Raw genomic sequence first — 21,852 nt, 5'->3', positions numbered from 1 at the left:
TCATCAAGTACTGGAGTGATTGCATTTTTATGGTGAAGAGCTGTAAGTACACTTAAGGAGGGACACCGGTCTTTGGGACCAAAAAATTATCCAAAAATCAATTAAAAAAAAACATTTTTGGAGCCTATAGCTATTATTCTCCAACTCTACCAGTTTTCTCCTCCAGGAAATTTGTATTTTGACCATAATTTTAAATTTAGATCACAGTGTGGGCTCAATTTGTGCAGGAGCAAGCGATTAAACATCATAAAAATTTTGGACACCTGGCTGTCTTAGTACATCAATATCTAAACGTCTAGGACAGATAGAGATGTCATATTGTTTACTAAGGGAAGCTGAAGGCACAATGTATGATCGAAGCATAATTGTTCAATCACGCTTCAAGAATTCATAATTTTGCAAAGTTTATTTTTGCATGATATTCACACTTTCAATGCTGCTATTCTAAGTGCTGTAAAATTACTAATGAGGGTAAAATGAAAAAACTGCTTTGATTATTGCACTCTCCACTCACCATACTATGTAGCTATGGGTTAAAAATTATTTTTATTGAGCCATTTTTTTACCGAGGTATTAATAAATGACTAATTAAAATTATCTTAGGAACTAACAAATAAATTTAAAAAGCAATTTTATATTTGAAATCAGTATAAAAACCCGAGCAAGTTGATACAGTTTTATTAGGATTGGACTAAAAATAAGGAAAATAGGTCTAAGACCAGTGTCCGCCTTAAGGAGCGTGTAAATAATGCAGTTTGTGAGGTTTTCGTCTGCTATTTTTTCTATGGCTACACAGACTGCGTAACATTCTCCAGAGGAGATGGATGCGCAGTGTGGAAGTCATACTGTGTCCTCTGAATTCCCTCGCACCACTGCACTTCCTACGTGAACATCCATTTTCAGTATAAAAATCCGTGAAATCACTGTATTTTTCATCAAGTGCAAGAAATTCTTGTATATGTTGTTGTGGAGTCTGTTTTTTATGGAACTGTGCAAGTGTAAAATTGCAGATTCCAGGAAAATTGTACCACGAAGGTAGCGGATCTCGCCTTTGTGCAACATCAGGTACGTCGGCATCGTGGCCCATATCTTCAAATCGCAAGAGTAGAGGCCTAGTGGCTTGCGGTTTGTTGTTGAATATTATTCTGGAAGAGCAGCTCGTTACAAGGGGATAGCAGATGTGTGTTGGTAGAGACCTTATATTAGGGATATATGGACAAGTCAGAGTGGTTCTTCTAACTTCAGGAGGACGTTCATTTGTCTCTACACACAGGCTAAATATGGGAGATGTTCTGCATGCACCACACGAGAGGCGTAGGCCTGTGTTGTGCACTAGATCCAAATTTTTAGGTATGACGGTCTTGCTGAACCATACACAATTCATCCATAATCTAGGGAGGAACGTACCAAAAAGCGGTATATGTGCAGAAGAGATGTTCTATCGGATCCTCAATGCTTCCTTTCTTTTTCAGTGTGTTCATGTGGGGCAGAAATGTTAGTTTTATATCGAATGGTATGCCTTAGAATGTATGTTCTTGTTTTATTGGTAGCACGGTTTCATTTTGGTGTTGGGTTGGGTCATTATGCAAGCCTCTTTTGAGTGACAAAAGAACTGCGACTGTTTTATTGCGAAAGCAGTACTGCGCCAGGTCTGACCGCTCGTCGCATATGCCGTGCCCCCCCCCCCCCCCAGAGCCAGCGCTACGCTTAGCAGGTGGTGTGACGTCAGATCTCTCTGTTGCTACGACAACGCGTGACGTCAGCTGGTTCCCTGCCGCAGCTAGAAGGGAGCCGCACGTCGCGTGTGTCGTGCCCCCGAGCCGTCGCCGCGCCTAGCAGGTGGTCTCTCCGTTGATATGACGACCCCCTCGCCTTGCGCTCGCTCCATGGCGGCTTCACGTGGATAATTACGCTGCGCTACGCACTGGTTGATTGATCAATCTCGCCATAGAAGTTACCGACGAAGAGTCGATATCTGAATCTAGTTGCTCTACTGCTTCGGAATAGTTAAATTCTAAGGCGAAAGCTAAGCAAGCTAGGAAGAATGAGAGAAAAAGGTTGCAACGTGCCCAGGAAACAGAGGAACAACGAGAAAAACGATTGCGAAAACGACGAGAAGCCGAAGCAGCTAAGCGAGCTTTCGCAATTCAACCGGGCTTAACCATAGCTAAACCACAGCCAGTTTTTTTGTGGGGAGAACTTAAACCCGTTTTGTCTGCCCAAACCACTAATCTGTTTAGTGTGAGTTATATGTCTCTCACAGGTTGGCAATCTGGATGATGTGCATGCAATCTGAAGGTCCTCGACACATGCAGACTACATGATGGACTTTGGATTTATTTTCGATATTGAATTCATTTTTACAACAAAGAGTGTGGCACTAAGAATGCACCCCTAAAGTATCCCGTTTTCTGAGCGATTTTCGGGAAGAGTTGAACCCAGGCGTACATGAAATGTACGTTCCGACAGGAAATCTTTCAGGCAGTTCAGCATCCTTCCGCGGATACCTAGGTCTGATAGGTCGCGGAGAATGCCAACCCTCCAGGTAGTGTCGTAAGCCTTCTCCATGCCAAAAAATACTGCTAGACAAGTGCTGCCTCTGCATGAAGATTTCTCGTACAGTGTTTTCGAGGTGCACGAGATGGTCAGTTTTCGAGCATCTTTTTTTTAAACCCGAATTGATGGATGTCAAGAAGTTCACGGCTTTCAAGGGTAGACATTAACCTGATATTCAACATATACTTTCGAAAGATGTGGCGAGGAAACTTGTGAGTTCTGTGGGTCTGTAGCTAGCAGCGGAGGTGGGTGGCTTTCCAGGCTGCAGTAAAGGCACAATAACTGTTTTTTTTTTCAAACCTGTGGCATTTTTCCCAGTTTCCATATTTTGTAAAAGAATTTTAGTAGTGCTTCTACTCAGGCTTCGGAAAGGTGTGCCAGCATCTCATAATGTATTTCATCAGGGCCGGGAGCTGTCTGTTTACCAGCCGACAGTACTTTATGGATTTTCTCGAGTGTAATTAGGTTATTTTATGACTTGTTCAAATCGCCACTTGTTGGAGTCTTTTTTCATCTGTTTTGTGCTTTAAAAATGACTGTATGTAATGTGCGGAACTATAAATTGTAGAAAAATGTTCAGCTAGAACATCAGCCTGTTCTTTAATGTCTGCCTGGGCCTGACAAAAGGGATTGTGAAGAGGGAGCGGCTGCCATTTATTTTATGAACTTGCTCCTACATTTTCTCCGATGTTATAAAACTGTTTATAGATGTTATAAAGTCCTGCCATGATGTTTTTTCAGCGCTTTTATGGATATACTTCGCATTGGCTCTTGCCTTCTTGAAATTTCGAAGGTTTTGATGAGTAGGGTACCTATGAAAAATTCCCTATGCTTTATTTTGTTTCCATTTTGCTTATTTACATTCTTGTGAGTACGTCTTCCGACTTTGTCTCACTACACCCGATGACTGAGGAATAGATATGCGTGCAGCAGTAATTATAGAGGTAGTGAAAATCTTTAGTTCGTCAACACTTATATCATCCGAAAACAGTTTCTCCAAATTAGCATTTTCACGACAGTGCCCAGTCAGCCAAATCGAGATTTGCTCGGGATGATTGACAGAGAGGATGACAGGCTAATAATTATTGGCAAATGATCACTACCCCGTGGGTTATCAAGAACATCTCATTTAAAATCAGTAAACACAGATGGTGAACGAAACGATAAATCTTAAACAGCTCATTTTTCCAGTGCCCAGGGAGCAATATGTATGCTTTCCTGAATTTAGTAGACAGATATTATTGCATAAAATAAAATCTAAAACGCAGCTTGTAGTGTTAGTTTTTTCACTTCCCCAGAAAGAAGAGTGTGAATTAAAATCCCCGACTAAGAGATATGGCTCTGGTAGCTGTTCTATAAGTGTTTCCATGTCCTTAGGCGTAACTGTTTGGTGTGGCTCGAGATATATGGAACATACTGTGATAGTTTTAAAGTGGACAACAGTGACTGCAAGAGCTTCAAATTTGGTTTTCAGCCAGACTGGATAATAATCGTAACACCTCCTGAGAGCCTACTCACTTGCTCTCGGTCGCACCTAAAGATTTTATACTCTTTTAAAATGTCTGTATGCTTAGAACATAAGTTAGTTTCCTGTAGGCATAAAGCCACAGAGGAAAGACAGTTTAAATGATCTGTCACATCACTGTAGCTTTTTAAAAGTCCTCGGCAGCTCCAACTAATTAGGAATGTCATGTTGGTTAAGTTTTAAGGAGGGAGTTACAAACTTGTTCAAGGTTTTAAGGGTGCTGTAATGGGGGCCTTGTCTTTTTCGCTCGAGTGAGCTGTGCTGCCGCTATAGCGGGGGGGGGAATTCTGAGTTGTGTCCATTGCCTCACTAGAGGTCCTGGACGGCCGCGGAGAACCCGCGGGTGTGTGGTTTAGAAGCCTCTCCCAGCTGGGGGAAGCCTTGCGGGTGGCCGGCTGAAATGCCGGCAGGCCCTTTTTCACGGGTGGCAGGGCAGCCTTCACTGCGTCTGCCGGGGGTGGGGATGGCCCTACCAGAGGCTTTGCCTGGGCAGTGGCCAGAGCCGGGTGTGGTGCTCTGCCCTTACAAACCACTTCCGCGAAGTTTGTCTTTGCTGTGAATACAAATGGATTTGTAAGGAAAAAAAATGAAGGAAAAAAGCCTCGGCTATGTCTCTCCAATTAACCCTGTCCTGTGTAAAGTATGGCCACCCTATCCCTGCGAACTTCTCAATCTCATCTGTGCCCACCTAACTTTCTGCCACCCCTACTAGACTTCCCTTCTCTTACAATCCAGTCTCAGAAAACAAGCAGCCAATTACAACTACTTCATCTCAAATGTAACTGATTTCAGTGGTCAATTACAGCCCATGAAAAGTCTTTTATTAGCATTGCGCAAATACACACGGATGACAATGAGCTGCTGCGGCTTGCTTTGTCTAGTCTGTTGCAGTACATGCATTGATAATTTCCCCTGCAGTTGCTTTTCAATGTTTTCTTTGGCATTTCTTCTATGCTTCCGTGTGAACACATCAGTCGCGACATTGAAGAACATCTTGATTTATGTGCCAGAAGGAAGCACGTTGCTTCAACATGAGCTGACATTGTGCACCACCAGAAAGAGCCACGTTTTGCTGCTGTTCATGCTCTGGGGGAACGATTCACAACCTCGCAATACATGTCATGCCGCTTTGTCACAGTGCTGAACTGTAAAGCGCAGAACACAGAACTAGTCAAGAGCAGGCCACTCGGGCTTGCATGTGCAGACATCCCCACGTGCACAGCTTCTCTGCACATTGACCGTTGTCATTTTACTGTGAGGGAATTAGATGCTACACCAGTGTTAGCCACTAAGTTCAGGTTCTCGAAATTATATCAGTGGCTACAACTTGTCTTTGAAAGAAACAAAAATGTTACAGATTACTAGTAACCGAATGCTGAAAAAGTAACTGGATTACCATGAACGTTACACCTTAGAAAAGTGACCATGGTTTATGGTTTATGGGTGTTTAACGTCCCAAAGCGACTCAGGCTATAAGAGACGCCGTAGTGAAGGGCTCCGGAAATTTCGGCCACCTGGGGTTCTTTAACGTGCGCTGACATCGCACATCACACGGGCCTCTAGAACTTCGCTTCCATCGAAATTCGACCGCCGCGGCCGGGATCGAACCCGCGTCTTTCGGGCCAGCAGCCGAGCGCCATAACCGCTCAGCCACCGCGGCGGCAGAAAAGTGATCAACCAATAACAAAAATCAAACAAAATGTGATCAATCACAAACCTTGACATAACGAATTCCTGGACATTAGAGTTTCTATATTTCTTTAACGCCGCCCCCACTGAAGTGTTATATTAGTAGACTCTCTGCAACAAAGGTATTGCAGCGGTTGAGCTTGACATAACGAACTCGTCACATCTGCTACCCATTAAATCTTTCGCTACGCGCCATAGGCGACCGGGCGCACATGACCAACGTTTTCAAAAAGCCGCCGAAATTTCATTTCGACGCTTGTGGACACGCTGCGTCATCCAGGTTGTTTCTATGGAACTAAGTTCATAATCTCAGCTTTTGTTTTCAGTGTGGAACGTGAGGGGGCGCCGTGAAAAATGACACTTTGAACGGCCGCAGCAGTGTCAGCCAGCAAACATGGCGTCCGCTTTGCCGCGTGCGCCTCGAAATCGAAATTTGACACCGAGCGCTGCCCCGCCGCGGTGGCTCAGTGGTTAGGGCGCTCGACTACTGATCCGGAGTTCCCGGGTTCGAACCCGACCGCGGCGGCTGCGTTTTTATGGAGGAAAAACGCTAAGGCGCCCGTGTGCTGTGCGATGTCAGTGCACGTTAAAGATCCCCAGGTGGTCGAAATTATTCCGGAGCCCTCCACTACGGACCTATTTGTTCCTCTCTTCTTTCACTCCCTCCTTTATCCCTTCCCTTACGGCGCGGTTCAGGTGTCCAACGATATATGAGACAGATACTGCGCCATTTCCTTTCCACCAAAAACCAATTATTATTATTATTACACCGAGCGCTTCGGCCGGTTTCGGTTCTGGTTTTTGCGACGAAAGCAGCGGTGATTAGTCAGCCAACAATGTAAAAACATAGGATTTCGGTTCCAACGGCGAGACTTCGTCTCAGGGGCCTGGAACGTCAGCGTGTATTCGCACATACGTTTTGTTTTCGTTCGCTCTGTGTTTTTCTGTGATGCATGCGGTTTGTAAATGAGGAGAGTGGTTTTTGTGCTTCCAAGCCTTCACAACATATGGCCAAGACAGTTTGCGAAATGCTTAAGGTTGCGTCACGTTTCTCAACCGGGACGACAGCCAGGTGCCCATGTCAGTGCATCGCTGCGGAGTGGGGTTTGGAGATTTTTTCGACTTCTTGATTTTCTTCACAACGGAGGTGATGAAGACTTTGTACAAAAACACTAATAAGTATACTAGAATGAAGATTTTGGACAGGTAAACATATGCTTGACGTGACGGCTCATGGGAAGAGGTGAATCCGTTAGAGATGCTGAAGTTCATTGGAATGAATCATCATGCACATGCGAATTGTTGACCTGCCGCGACTACATATCTATTGAAATACAGGAATCATCTGTTCTGGCCTACAGCCATCAAATAGCATTTGCCAAAATTGGTTTTTTGTTTGCTTGTTTGTCTGCACGTAACGGACCCAGAGGACTCAGAGGCGGCTGCATATAATAGCATGACTTGGAAAGTGTCCTGGCTTTTGAACCACATCAAGGAAAGTTCATCGATCCTGATGTTCCAGAGCTTGCCCAAAATGCCCCATTTGATAAGCTAGCTTTCAGGAAGCAGCCAAATCAACAAATCTTAGAGTATGGATGAGGTAGAAGTCCACGCCCCAAATCATCCGGAACTGCAAGCTCTGCTATTAGAGAATAAAACATGAACAAAGATCAAACGTTAGGGGCAGCACCTGTCAAGTCTACCTCTGATTCACATCGTCACGTGATGGCTTTTAACAGTGGCACCACAGTCGTGACCATTGACTTGACCGGCCATGGAAAGTGCAATAATTTTTCCTCAGAGCTGAAACTTGGAGGAATGACAGCTGTAAAGATGAGAAACAGTTTGCATATTCCAGTTTTCGTCTAATCAAGTTCACGCCTAGTGCGGCCGGTAATTTTTGTTTTTTCGTAACTTTTTCATGTTTTTGCCACATTTGACCCATAAATATTCAAGTACTTTTGCACACATGACTGTGCGATTTGTTTCAAAGTATAACTAATAAGCTACTATTTCATGTGTTGCAATATGCGCTGGGTTTGTTACTTCCAGTGAAAAAAATATTTTTCAGTACACTCCAAATCGTTCATATTTCCGCGGTAGCGAAAGAGGTAACTAGTACTAGGTTACTTGGCAGAACCATGCGAAAGCTTCATGAGGATAAAATAGGAACCACCATGAAAGTAACGTCTACAATCACAACGAGCAAACACAGTTGATATAACGGGCCATGTTCCTGTGCAAGCAGTGCCTGTCCGTGGGAAACACAGCAGTGTCCGCAGATTTCGTTTTTGTGACATCACACCAAATGACACTACAACAATTCACGCCCAAAAGCAGCGCATAAAGCAACACGACGTAGCAAAAAAGGCACAGGACGAGAAGTGTGCTTGTCCACCGCTGCTGCTCAGCTGCTCGCATGGTTCAAACGCCAACAGCAGACGTGTGGCGGGAGCAGGGAAAGCGGAGAGTACTGAAAACGCAAGGTAAAGGGTCAATTTCTAAAAGCACAGTAGGCGGGCAGACCGAGACTTTCAATGCGAAAGCAATTCTTGCCTTGTGAGGGTTCATGGTTTTATTGGGGATTAATGTCACAAATTGACTCAGGCTATGAGGGACGCCGTAGTGAAGCGTTCTGAAAATTTAGACCACACGGGGTTCTTTAACATGCTCTGACATCACAGAGTACACAGGGCCCCTAGGATTTTGTCTCCATAGAAATTCAACCGTTGCGGCTGAGGCCGAACCCGCGTTTTTCGGGCCAGCAGCTGAGCACCATAACCTGTGGCGGCTCTTGCCTCATGAGTGGCGCGGACAGCATGTGTCACGCTTTCACCAATCACTAGCCAATCCAATCCATAGCCATCTAACAAGCCAACCCATAATCCAATTGATAAGTCAACAAGCCAAACCATAATCCACAATCCAATCCATAATCCAACAAGGTCATGAACTGTCAATGAAGAAAAATATCAAGAAAATTTGGGTCTAGCCAGAAATCAAACCCGTGCCTGTGGCGTGCGAAACGGGGACAATTCCTCTATGCCACAACGGTTAGACATCTGCAGTAAATAAAGGCAGTTGTCTTAGAAGCGTATGTGAGTAATTATGAGCATATAAATTACACGTCGTTAAAGTACTTTTCCGGTAAATATACTTCTTGCTTGGCGTGTCGCAGCACCATCATGCGGACCCCACTGAAAACACCCACGCAATGAATGACACTGGGCCAGTAGATAGAGCCATAATGCAAGCACTAAGGCTTCTGCATTAGCGCACTTAAGCTGTCTTAAGCGCCTCCTCAAATTTTCTTCTTTAAGAAAGATGAGAACTAGGAATGAGGTCGGTGCTTCCTAATCTCTCATCGACATCATGGAAATGCGTCGTGTGGCCCGCTGCTAAGACTGTGGCAGTTGCTGCACCACTCACGTTGTCAATAAGATCATCAAATGTCTATCTCTGGTAATGACTTCGTGTAACGGAGTATTACTGTGAATGCGTGCTAGGCAACTTCATCTACATTTAATTTTCATTTAGTTTTCCATTCTACGCAGTCCTTCAAAGCTTTCACCAGAACTCGGTGTAATGAAAGCCTATATGTAATAAAAAAATTGCAGACTTCTCTCGATTTTGTTATATCCAGGTTTAACTGCGATCAATTACTTGTAACGGGTTATATACAAGTCTACTCAGACGGAGCAGTGTCAAACAGCTTCACTTCAAAAGGCACCACTTTCGCAACCACCTTTTTTAAGTGTGAGACTTTCCTCCTGAACTAGCTTATGTGACAATGCATTCAGAATGGCCCCAGCTTGGAACCGTGAGAGGCAAGCTGGGACAACATATCGTCAATTACTCTGACTGATAGTGACTGAGAATGGCATTGCCCGGCTATTCCAGATTAACCGAATTCCTCGAAACTTCCCAGTTTCCCTGTGTATGTTTCCACTCAGCATGTCATGCTGCAATTGCCAAAAAGGGACGTTCTTACCTCACCATGACAAACACTGAAGAAGGCTGCTCATGGATAACATCACATTGCAACAAACTTCGCGGGGCCACCAAGACTTGTTCATTAAACTTGTTCATTATACTGAAATAAAGTACAGTAGGATCTTGATAAGAATTTCTAGAATCACAAAAAATATTTGCATAATCCAAAATTTGCATCATTCAGAACCAGCAATCCGTATGCAGAACCACAGCAAATGCAGTCATGCAGATTTGTTTATGAATGACGGGTTTTATTTACAGCCGCGCCATCACTCACTGCTGACGGTGAGTACAGCGCGGCTGGCGGTCGCTACGTTAGCTATGTACGGGCCGCACTCCACTTGCATTGTCAGTGATTGATAACTTAGGGTGTGTACTGCGTGACTGGCAATCGTGGCGTCGGCCACGTGTGGGCCACATACTGCCTCTCACTGCTCGCACTGCATACCTTACAACTGGCAATTGTGGCATTGGCACTGCGAGCAGTGCAAGGGTGAGGTGGTGGCTCGCATGTCTGTATCATCTGCAGTGACGCGGGGAGGGGGGGGGGGGGCGGTCGTTGGGAACATAAAAAATTGTGCACATTGTACACAATGCAGTCTGACCGAAAAATTTTAGATTTGCATCTTCGCGAAACTTATCAACAGTGATCGTATCATCGAGAATCTACAGTAATAAAGATACAGAGATCGACAGTAATAAATGCGTACACAATGCAGTCTGACCGGAAAATTTTACAAATTTGCATCTTCGTGAAACTCTTATCAACTGTGATAAGCTAGTCCCGTTTCATAAGCTGTATCATCATCCTGAGTAACGAATTCTTTCTTCAACCTCATTACACATCACGTCGCTTAGATCATCATCATAAAGTCTGCCTCGATAGATCTAACACACAGGCTTTCCTGCAGTCATTCGTTCCTCAAACATGAACGGAAGGAACCACCTTCCCAGAAACATTGGATAACTCACTTTCGTACCGCTTTAGCTAATATTGTATACTGACAGGATTATTGTGTTGTTGCTCATTGTATTTATTTTTGTATATGTCATCGTGTTAGTGTTGTTATTAATACCACTGTAAACAGCTCAGGTATGTATTTTTGTTTTGTTTGTTTAACCCATTCCCCTCTTCAATGCCTTTTCTATAAGGCCCTGAGGGTATTGCAGATCTAACATGCAGGCTTTCCTACAGTCGTTTCTGCCTCTAACATCAACGGAATGGAACCATCTTCCCAGATACACTGTTTCTATCAACGATAACTCAAACTTTCATACCGCTTTAGCTAATATTGTATATTGACAGAATTATTGTGTTGTTGCTCATTGTATTTATTTTTGTATTTGTCATCGTGTTACTTTTGTTATTCATACCCCTGTAAATAGTTCAGATATGCATTTTGGATCTGTTTGTTTAACCTACTCTCCTCTTCAATGCCTTTTCTAAAAGGCCCTGAGGGTATTGCAAATGAATAAATAAATAAGTAAACAAGCGTTGAAAAAAACAGATTAAAAAAAATCCCTCATTTTTGCGTACTTACCTGGGCACAGCAATCTGCTAAAAGAAATGGTGGATGTGCTGTTGCATGCAGCTCTGTTTACATGCAACCAGATCAGCCTGGATCTCTGAGAGGGTCATGTAGTCATTACAGGCCGCTCAAAGGGCAGTCACTGCTTGTACAAGGTTTACGTGCAATGGAAGAAGTTCATATGGTGCGTCATGTCCAGACTTTGAGTCTTCGTTCAATGCGGCGGCAGAAATCTGACGAATGATCTCGTCATGGCTTCGGGTGGCTGCTGTCTATAAAATTTTGTCTTTCTAAAATGGGGGAAGACTCGGTTGCTTCGCCAAGAATCTTGGTCTTGCTTTTCGTATAATCAGAAACCATTTGCCTCGAAATATTAAATTCCTTGGCAACTGTGCCCTGAGAACGGCTGCTCTGCGCATGAAAATTCCGGTGTGAATTTTGAAGGTGTGGCTCATACAGGAATTTAAAAAAAAATTCATGACCCTATTTTTTCCCCTCAATTATCTAGTCCAAAACAGGGGGCTCAGCCAATACACAGGTTCAGTGCTTACTTGAGATTATACAGTGTTTACCACTCTTGGCAGCATTCCCCAGCACTGAATGTGGGGGCACTCTTGGCGCCATTAGACACCTGATGCGATGTTTCTGTATGCCACATTGAATCGCCCCAACCTCAATACACCGCACAAGACAAACACCACCGCATCGTCATGCAAACACCAGTCACACAAACTAAAAACGCTGTCTATCCACAGCATCATACAAGAAGACAGAAACAAACATCGCCTTCTGGACTGCCTAGACATGGCTTAGGCTACTAAGCTGAGGCCAGAACTGCTGTAGCCACTCAACCGGAACACGCAGAAATGATGATGATGAGCAGGCATTTGCAGTAGCATCACCTCGTGAGGCAGCAAGGAGGATCAGTTCAAAACCAAAACGGCGTTTAGCGGGTCGAACCATGCTTTGATCAGTGTCGTTGCGGCAAGTGGTGTCAATCGAGCTTGCGCAAAGGGTTCAAACAAGAGGCTGTAAGGTGTCCGATATTTCAGTAGTTGTTACACATTACATTCTATGGGGAGAGTGGGAGTGCCGCAATGCAATCTGAATAACCAAGCATGTCAGAATTTTTAGAGTCCGAAAAATCTGTGAATGACTGCAGCAGCTGTGGCTGCCAACGCAATGGCACGCTCCTTGCACCCATCAATCTGCTTGTTACGGGCGTCAGTTCACTTTAGTTCAGTTCTTTAAGAATGTCCGCCTTCTCCATTAGCAAAACTGCCATTGCATTGTTTTTAACACGGGTAGTGCAGTAAACCCTCGTTTACCCGATAACTCGGAAATTCGATGAACTCGGACACGCACCGCGATCCCGGGAAAAATGTGTGTATTTCAATGGTGTTAAACTCTTGTTAACTCGGCAGCATTTAGTCGCGTATCAGACAACCGGACAACCCCGGCGACAGCTTTCGCAACCTCCATACTCGCGGCCCGGACGTTCAAACACGCCTAACCGACGACAAAGCCGGCGCAGCCGAAGAGAGCCGCGCAAACTGGAACAAGACGAGAAACGGCCGCAGGACACGAGAGATGCGATTATGATAGTGAGAGAGCGATCAGTGGCCAGGTGGCACTAGCCACCATCTAGCGCACTGGTCAAGCATCCAGTAAGCACTAAAGACTGCAAAGGATACGGGACGGCTTGCTAGGCTTACTTTGTCACCGGGTCTACGCGCATGCTGCCCATGCCACCCATGCTACGCCAACGCTGCAGCTGCGTTCTTTTGTGTTGCGGGTGTGTAAAAAGCCATGTTGTGGGTGGACTCATGCCCGCTGCGTTCGACTGCTGGTGCGTGCTGCTACTGCCGCCACGTCCTAGCTGACGCTGCAGCTGCTTTCTTTGTGTTGCGAGTGTGACAAGCAGCATTGCGTGCGGACTGGTGCATGCTGTTACTGCAGTCACGCTTTGCTGTGATGGCGGCCGCCACCCCAGCGAAGTGGCGACAGCAGCCGGCCAATAATTTAGAAACGAAGGTGAAGATATTAAAGAAGGTTGGTGAAGGCGTTTCTCGGCAAGAGGTAATGAAAAGGTATGGGATCAAGAGGAGCACATCGAGTGACTACGTAAAGAACAAAGAAAAAATTCTCTATTTGACAGTGGCAAGTTCACTGGAACAAGAAAAAGGCTCAGGACGGCGGTGCACCCAGCGTTAGAAAATGCGTTGCTGCAATGGATTGCAGATATGCGCAGTGGGCAGCTTCCTTTTAGCGGGCCGCTGATCTGTAAGCAGGCTGAGAGGTACGCAGCGAAAATGAACGTTGGCTCTTTAAGTGCGTCTGATGGATGGTTCACACGCTTCAAAGAAAGACATAGATTGGTCTTCAGGAACGTGTGTGGTGACAAGGCAGCGGTAGATGAATAGTGAATCACTGATTGAAAGTCGACTGAGCTTCCCCAGTACCTGGCTCGTTACGAACCTGCCAACGTCTTTCTTCAACACCGATGAAACGGCACTTTTTTCAAGGTCTTGCTGAACAAAACGATCACGTTCAAGGGTGACCCGTGCGTTGGAGGCAAGAGGAGCAAAGAAAGGGTAAGTGTGCTCCTCGCCACAAATATGTTGGGCACGGAACGCCTACAACTTCTTGTAATAGACAAAGCAAATCACCCTAGGTGCTTTAACAACGTTCGCCGCCTGCCCGTAGAGTACAAAGCAAACAGAAAGGCATGGATGACCACGGATGTTTTTCAAACTTGGCTGCGGCACCTAGACCGCCGCTTCTCTGCCAAAAACCGCAAGGTTTTGTTTTTCATGGATAACTGCAGTGCACACACACCAATGTGAAAGGGCCAGAATGCATCGACCTTGCATTACTGCCGCCAAACACAACGGCTGCTCTACAGCCGCTGGACCAGTGCATTATCCAGCACGTGAAGAACAAGTACAGACGGCATGTGATGGAAAGGATGCTGCTCTGCGAGGAGGCAGAGCAAGAATACGACATAAACCTCCTCGGCACGGCCCATTTCTCAACACATGTCTGGAGCAACACGTCGGCGGAGGTCATTGCGAACTCCAGGCAAAGCGGGTTTGTCCACCCAGACGACTGTGATATAGATGTGCCTCCAGAGGGCGCTGAAAGGATGGGTGACAAAGAGACGGATGACAGGAGCTTGGAATTTCTCCTGCCTGCTGATGTCCGGCTTGCCGACTGCATTGCTATTGAAGATGGTGTTGTTGTTGCTGGCCAGCTGACTGACAATGATATCGTATCGGAAGTGCTCGACGAGGAGGAAAATGAAGTCTTCCTATGAAGACAATCGAAATCAGCCGCCGCGACGTCGCACTGTGCAGGAGGCCATCGAGGCTCTCACCGTTCCAGAGGAATTCTGTGTACTAGAATCTCACGACAGCGAGGGTGCGCACCATCACCTGATGGGGTTGAAAAAGTTCGTTCTAGCGCAGATTCCGGCGACGAAGCAAACAAAAATAACGCAGTTTTTCAAGCAATAAAGGTACGTTCATGCTGCGTACATTTTTTTCTTGTTTTCATGGTACATTCGATAATCCGAAATTCGGTTAACTCGGGCATTTTTACCAGTCCCGTGAGATTAGGGTTAACGAGGTTTTACTGTAACAGAACTCGCAGTCAACCCCTTGTCTTTGCACCACATGAAACTTGGCGGTGCAGTTGAAGACACACAATGGCGAAAGCACAACAAAGCAGAACGAGACTCTGACGCCTCACTTAAATGACTGCACCCTAAATGAAAAAAAAAATGTGATGGAGCACCTCAATAGAATTTTAGGCACAGTTAGTCCAGGGCAAGTTTGTAACAAGTAGGTACCTTTACTATGGGTGAACCAGTAAATTGCACAAGACATTCTGCAAAAGCTACAAAGGACGATGGGACGGCTTGCTAGGCTTACTTTGTCACCGGGTCTACGCGTATGCTGCCCATGCCACCCATGCTACGCTGACGCTTCAGTTGCGTTCTTTCGTGTTGCGGGTGTGTGAAAAGCCATGTTGTGTGTGGGCTCGTAAATATTTTAGAAAATTTCTGAAAATTTCGTAGATCTGGGACAAATCATGAATGTGAGGTTCTTAGTAACTAAAGTTCACTTTATCACCAAAGAGGGAACCTAAGCACAAGCACCATGAATCAGGCTGGACGAAGGACCAGGCAATATGACACCGCTACAAACCTTCAGGTCCTCTGCGTAGTGTTACAATAATTGGTATTTATACAAGGTGAATGGTATTTATACAACAATATTTTAGTTGTAAACTCCCATGTCCAGTGACAATGTGATCCCCATGTGAGAATGCGCTCTGTGCTGGTCACCTGACACACACAGGCCTTGAAGTGACTGCTTCCGTGGGATGAGGCATGGCACTGCTATCACCATTGCTTGCTCGCCCCAAAAGAGAGCAAAAAAGTATGGGTTCATTTTTCATTTCTTCCTACTCAAATGATTCCAACAAAATATTATGCTATGCAAGTACGGGACCTCTCAAGTGAAACGGGTCATTTTACATTTGCCGCAGCGAGTTTCACTGAACGCCAGTGCTTAAGAGTCAGCTAAACTGCATATATTATTAACGTGCAGGCAAGAATTCGAGCAAAGCTGCACTTACGGCATATTTACTAATGTGTACGATATTCGAAATTTCGAACAGTTTGCAAATAGTATTAGCTAGTCGATTCATACCACACTTTCACTTTGCGAACCTCATAAACATTCATAATTTATGAAATGGCAGCTCCTCCACACTTAGGAAGAAACATCGCAAGATTTCCAAATGGCAGCACCTTGCATTTGTAACATAAGTTAACGTGCTCTTTCTCCATAGAACTGGAGGCCAGCTCACGAAAAAAAGCCTGATGGTAGTAATGCTAGGCCTTGCATAAAACCAACGTGCAGACGGCCATCAACCACGGCACAGCTGCTGTAAGCCAACAGGTTGTATTAAGTACAGCACCATGCAGCATGTCACTGAGCCATGCCACGATACAGTAGACCTGACTTGCAGTGACCCTCTCATTTTACATCCCCAAAATAACAGAAACAGCACACACGGAAGTGAGTGGCCAGCTTCTTGAGGATAGCGGAACTGGCGAAGTTGAGTCCTGTGTACGTAGTTGCAGCTGTTTCGTGGCACCCACATCAGTGATTTTCAATTTTCATCAATTAGAATACAGAAACTGCGTATGTTAGGCCACAAGAGAAAATAAAAAGTGTACCATACAACAAAAACATCGGCCGCAAAGTCAGCCCACGTAACTACATTGCGTACAGTGTGGCCTCTGCACTGGGGCATCTTACGAGCAAAAATGAACAATATACTAGTTCTATAGTAGCAATTGTCCACCATTGGAGCGAACTGTGTTTCGTTAAAATCGACCGTAATGCTCCACTTGCATGCATCATGAATTTATGAGCTCTAATGTATGGGCAAAAACAGGCTTCCAGCATGACCATGTGTCCAGAGCGCATTGCAAGGTGGGTTCCTGGATGCGAGAAGTGAAACCATGCTAACCACAGTGGAGTGCTCCGAAATAAATGCTATGACCTGGCGTCCTTAAACCGCAGAAATGCAAATATACAATACAAGCTCGTTAATTCGAACTTCCAGGAGCCGGAAGAAATGTTTGAAAAATCCAAAAGTTCAAATTATCGAATGACTCATAATAAACTGTCAAAAACAGCTTGCATCAAGGTAATATGTATGATGAAAGACTGGAGAATGGTTTCTTGATTTTGAAAAAAAAAAAGAGCAGCGCACCAGTGATCGTTTTTCTTGCTTTTATCAATGCTTTATATTGTATGCGTACTGTGGGGAGTGCTGAAGGAAAACTGCTCCAAAATCGTAAGGGCTTCCTACATCCTTAACGGTGCTATGCAGTGGAGCTCCACTGCTACTGCATCACACCCATCATAGGTGGCACCATCGTGAGTGAGGAGGCTTCACAGCATGACGAAAAAATAGTGCAAAAGGAACAAGAAGGACGGGAAGAACAATGCAGACAAGTGCACAGCACACAGAGCGGGCAGCATGTGATCAGGACACTGTTTCAGCGCAATGGAACAATGGCACCACACGGGCATAGGTGAAGGAAATGGTGCCGAAGCAGCAAAAAAAAAGGGGGAAAGGGGGAAGGTGGGTGGGTGGGGTGAGGAAACCGCGACGCCCCAATCAGCGTTCGAAACGGTGCTCAACTGAGTTAGGGGTTCGCTGGCTGATGCTAGCTGGTTGAGCCACCGTTGCTGCGGGCTGGCGCAAATGGCTATGACCTCATAAAAATGAAACTGAAACTAAGCGGTCGGACTGTTCTTGGAGACCAACCGTTTGTCGTCATGCCTGCAGTCACGCGACTTCGCATCATGGAGCTAAGGTTTTAAGTAGGATTATTTTGACGATCTCTTGCCGTGCTGGATATACCTGGACGCGGATTTCATTTGGTAGCTTGTTAGAGTTAACCTGTTCGGGGCCTGCAGCGATTAGCGAGCACACAACACCACAGACCTACACTGGCCGAAAGCCAGTACTGAACTACAAGTTCGAATTATCCGGATTTCCGAATTAATGGGGGTCAAATAAATGAGCTTTCACTGTATAAGGTCAAATCCCGCTTCAACGAAATTCACGGGACCTGCGAAAAACGTTGCTGAAGCTGAAGCTTGATTGTCGTGAAATTGGGGCAGAACATTGAGAGCTTCGACCAGAAAGTTCTTGAACAACGTTTAGTTTACAAAAATTGTCAGTTTTTGTCTTTCGTCGTTTTGAAATGGCTGTCGTGGAGATTTCCTTGAAAAATCTCGGAATCACGTAATAAACGCACCCGCTACATTTTCCGCAAGCGTTTTAAAAGCGCCCTTGCTTTCGCCGTGCGAGAACCCGTTCTTGGACCATGCTGCCTGGAGGCATTTCGACGTATACTACGCCTGCGTGCACCCGCGTCACTGCGCGTTGAGTAGCTGTCACATGCACATCAAAATTAATCCTTTAGACGATGTACCAGAAATGCAGTTGCTCCGATTCTTCAAAGACATTCCATGTTTTGTGACGCGTGGTACGAACATACTGGTGGAGTGTCGTTCTCGCCGTGGCTGTTTTCGGCCATTGCCAGAGTGCACCACACGGGGAAAAAAAAGAAACGTTATCATGATGGTCGTCACCTGCGGCGCAAAAACAAGCCTGGAGTGCACCCTAGTCGGTGTCATGCTTCTAGCATGACGCCCACCGATGCGCCCAACCCAGTGGATCATTGCTCCCCGCTTGCTCGTTGTCGTTATACTCAGTTTCACACATAGCAGTCAACGCTGCCTAAGGAACGAAAGTAGTCCGCTGCAAAAAACAAACCAAATATATCCGTCCGCCTTGCGTCATGGGCGAGTGGTACGAAGCACGCGCCTGTCTGTTCATTTTATGAGGGGTCACGGTTCGACTCCCGGCCTGGCTGTTGTTTTATTTCATTTTGTTATTTTCTTAGAAGAATCACTAGGTAGAAAGTCAAAATGCGAGCTATATATATATAACTAGCCGTTTTTCATCAAACTGTAATGCTTACTTTGGAAGACACAGCGCTGTTTACTTGTATCAAAGGAAAAAGGCAGTGTAGTGTATTGGCGACGGACGTGATTGCGAAGTGCTGTTCTCCGGCGTTCAGTTACTTTTTTTGCATGCGGCACACAATGAATTTTTAATTGTGCGGTGATAGAATTCAGTGCGGCGTCGATTATTTGGAGCAGCCTCGGCTAGCGGCAACCCGGCTTTGATCGGTGTACTCAGCGCCTTTAAAGTGAGGAGCGTCTGATTCGGGAGTTCTCCTCTTTGAGCTGTTGTCACAAGGAAAATTTTTTGAAGTGCTTCCGTTCGTAGTAATGTTTTGTATTAGATGTCGGATTCGGTGTGTTATGGGTGTGAGCTAATGCGGCCACAGCTGGGAGAACTTTACGCACAGTCTTCTCCGGGAAGCGCTCCCTTATGCTAGCGTACACGTTGACAATCAACTACCTGCAGCCTTTCAAAATTTTCGGACTTCAGCTCGAAAAAGAGGCGAGCAGGATGTTTTGCAGTCACAGTGGGCGAAGAAAACAAGCGAGTAGGAGACAGCGGCGCCAATTTCAACAGGCTCAAAAACCGAACGACCAAACCAGACAACTGACTGGCCGGCCTAGCTGCGAAAACCTGATACAGGAGGAGCCGGAAAAAAACCCAGAAAACTAAGGCGCTCTGTTTTGGAGAACATAAAAAAGGCAATCTTTTTGCAAAACAAACCACTTTTATCATTACACTACAATATCGATTAACATTTATTTTAATATTAAGTTCATTACTGTTTTTAGTTTTACTGCACTACATTACGATGGGCACAAGGAGCACGAAGAGGCGCCGCAGCCTTCGCTGTGTTGACTGCTATGTATGAAACAGGCCTAACGCCTAACGTGATCTGCAACGAAGCCTCAGAAAAAGCACTCTGGAACTCGCCACCAGTTATCATATAACATTTAACCTTTTCAATATTTTCGTTGACACGACTGCTTCACACTAAAATGACTCATTTCCTTTATGCCGTCGCCAGCAAAGCGAGCGAAAAAGCTAAAAGCCGCCGTGCACGAACGACTGCGGGTTGCAAGCGCGGAATCCGGGCCATCAGCAAAACGATCGCAGGCAGTTGTGCGCCGCATCGCATCTTTATTCGCACATGACTGCACATTAATTCCGATTTTCTAGGGAGTGTAAGCTGCGATACTGAAAGTGCAAACTGTCTTTGGCAGCCGTTTTTGGTGAAGCCTAACGATAGACGGGCACGTGTGGACATGCAAAACAGAAAAACAAAAAACAAAACGGCAGCTTACTCTGAAAAATTTCGTTGAAGCAGAACCTCGCCCCGAAAATTGTTCGTTCTAGAGGAAGATAATTGCATTGCCTAGTATGGTTTGCTGACAGGGAATCGGAAATACTTCATTGTGGCAGAAATTTCGCTGTCACGGTGTTCGTTGTAGCGGGGTTTGACTATACATGGTGTTTAGAGAAAAATAATCCACTTTCTACAGTCAATCTGATCAGTCCAAACTTTACCATCCTCATGTGGCTATGCTGTGCAATGAAGCTAAGGAAAATGTGCACAGCAGTTTCAGCTGCAAGTAAACAAGCTGGGAAGTGCGACACTCACTCCACAGCTGCAGGGCTTTTTGGCGTCTGTGTGCTCGATGCGTGTCCGCTTCTTCTGCCCGGCGTTCTGCAGAAGAGTCCCAATCCGTGTTGCCCCTCCACAGCCTACGCAGTAGTCAACAAAGCAGAAACCTTCACTTGTGGTCAGCCTTTTGCAAAGCAGTGAAAAACAACACCAACAGGTAAATGAAAGCTTTTACGAAACTGGACCAATTTTAGGCATTTGCTATATATTCATAACGTGGAAATGAACTCCAGATATTGGGGACTGACTGGATGCACCAGTGCACCCTGCCAGTGCCCTGTTTGCGTCCCCATTTTCTCCCAATTCCTGCATTGGCTTCCATTTAACAACAGCCTCATCCCTGTTGTGCACTTCCCATTGCTGCATGAATTCTAAGCACCGGACGTGCAGCAAAGAAATCTGAGAACCTTCTGCGAGGCTTGCTCACGAACAAGCCACAAGACCAGGGAGAAGTGTCAAGCTCATCTGTACACCGCATTCCTCAAGGCTGAGAAAGCTGTCAGCTCATCAAGGCTCCCTCATGGAATGGAATGATTCGATTTCACATTTAACCATCTCCTGAGACAAAAACACCGAACACAAACACAAGAGTACCCAGGCTCCACTTGGCTGGTAGTCCCGATCCCCTAGGCAATGATTCATGGGAATCAACATCAGTAACCATTCCTGTGCTGAACATGTGCTCATCCACATGGCGTCAATTACCTGCCTCACGAAAGGGCCCCACAGAGCTCCCCGCATTTGTATCAATGGGCTTCTGCTGGCCCCCGAAGTAAAGCCGTCAAGGGGACTGATAACCTCTTGGTCACACCAAGAGCCCAATGGTTATCTGTCCTCCATCTTCCTGGCCAAGTCCACTTCTCTGTGCGAAGTATGTAAGCCAAAACGCTAACCACATGCTGGGCAACATACGCCATAACTTTATTCTTTCTTCTAGCTCCATAAAATTGCTCCTCTACAAGTCGTGGGTTCTTACTAAACTCGAATATGCTGCGTCCATCTGAGACCCCTATCAAGAGACACTAATATACCAACTCGAATCTATACAGAACCTTTTTTAAATCCACTTTAACTAACCTGACCGTAACATAGTACATGAAATTATTGCGCACTGTCATTTGTTTATTTTTTTTCAGCTCATCTGGTGGTCCAAACAAACCTTGCCTCTTTTCTTTTCGCAAATTCTGCTGTTTAAGTGCATGACAGTATATTTGAACAACGGTTACCATATTTACACGATTGTACAGTACTCACGGATTGAAATAGGACATTCGGAGCGCGTGGCCGTCGCTTCATGGAGCGCCGCCCGTAGACGCTCATGGAACCAAGGTGGTGCATTGTGGTATGGCGCG

The 21,852-nt window shown here is 45.5% G+C and overlaps 1 pseudogene; it reads right to left on the bottom strand.

Moving 5' to 3' along the window:
• The window catches only part of LOC144128285 (zinc finger protein ubi-d4-like), a 53,966-nt pseudogene that overhangs the window by 20,622 nt on the left and 11,492 nt on the right, over window positions 1-21,852 (bottom strand).

The sequence above is a fragment of the Amblyomma americanum genome, chromosome 1, assembly GCF_052857255.1.
Source record: "Amblyomma americanum isolate KBUSLIRL-KWMA chromosome 1, ASM5285725v1, whole genome shotgun sequence".
Lineage (NCBI taxonomy): Eukaryota > Metazoa > Arthropoda > Arachnida > Ixodida > Ixodidae > Amblyomma > Amblyomma americanum.
This window is presented reverse-complemented; position numbering and strand designations above follow the sequence as displayed.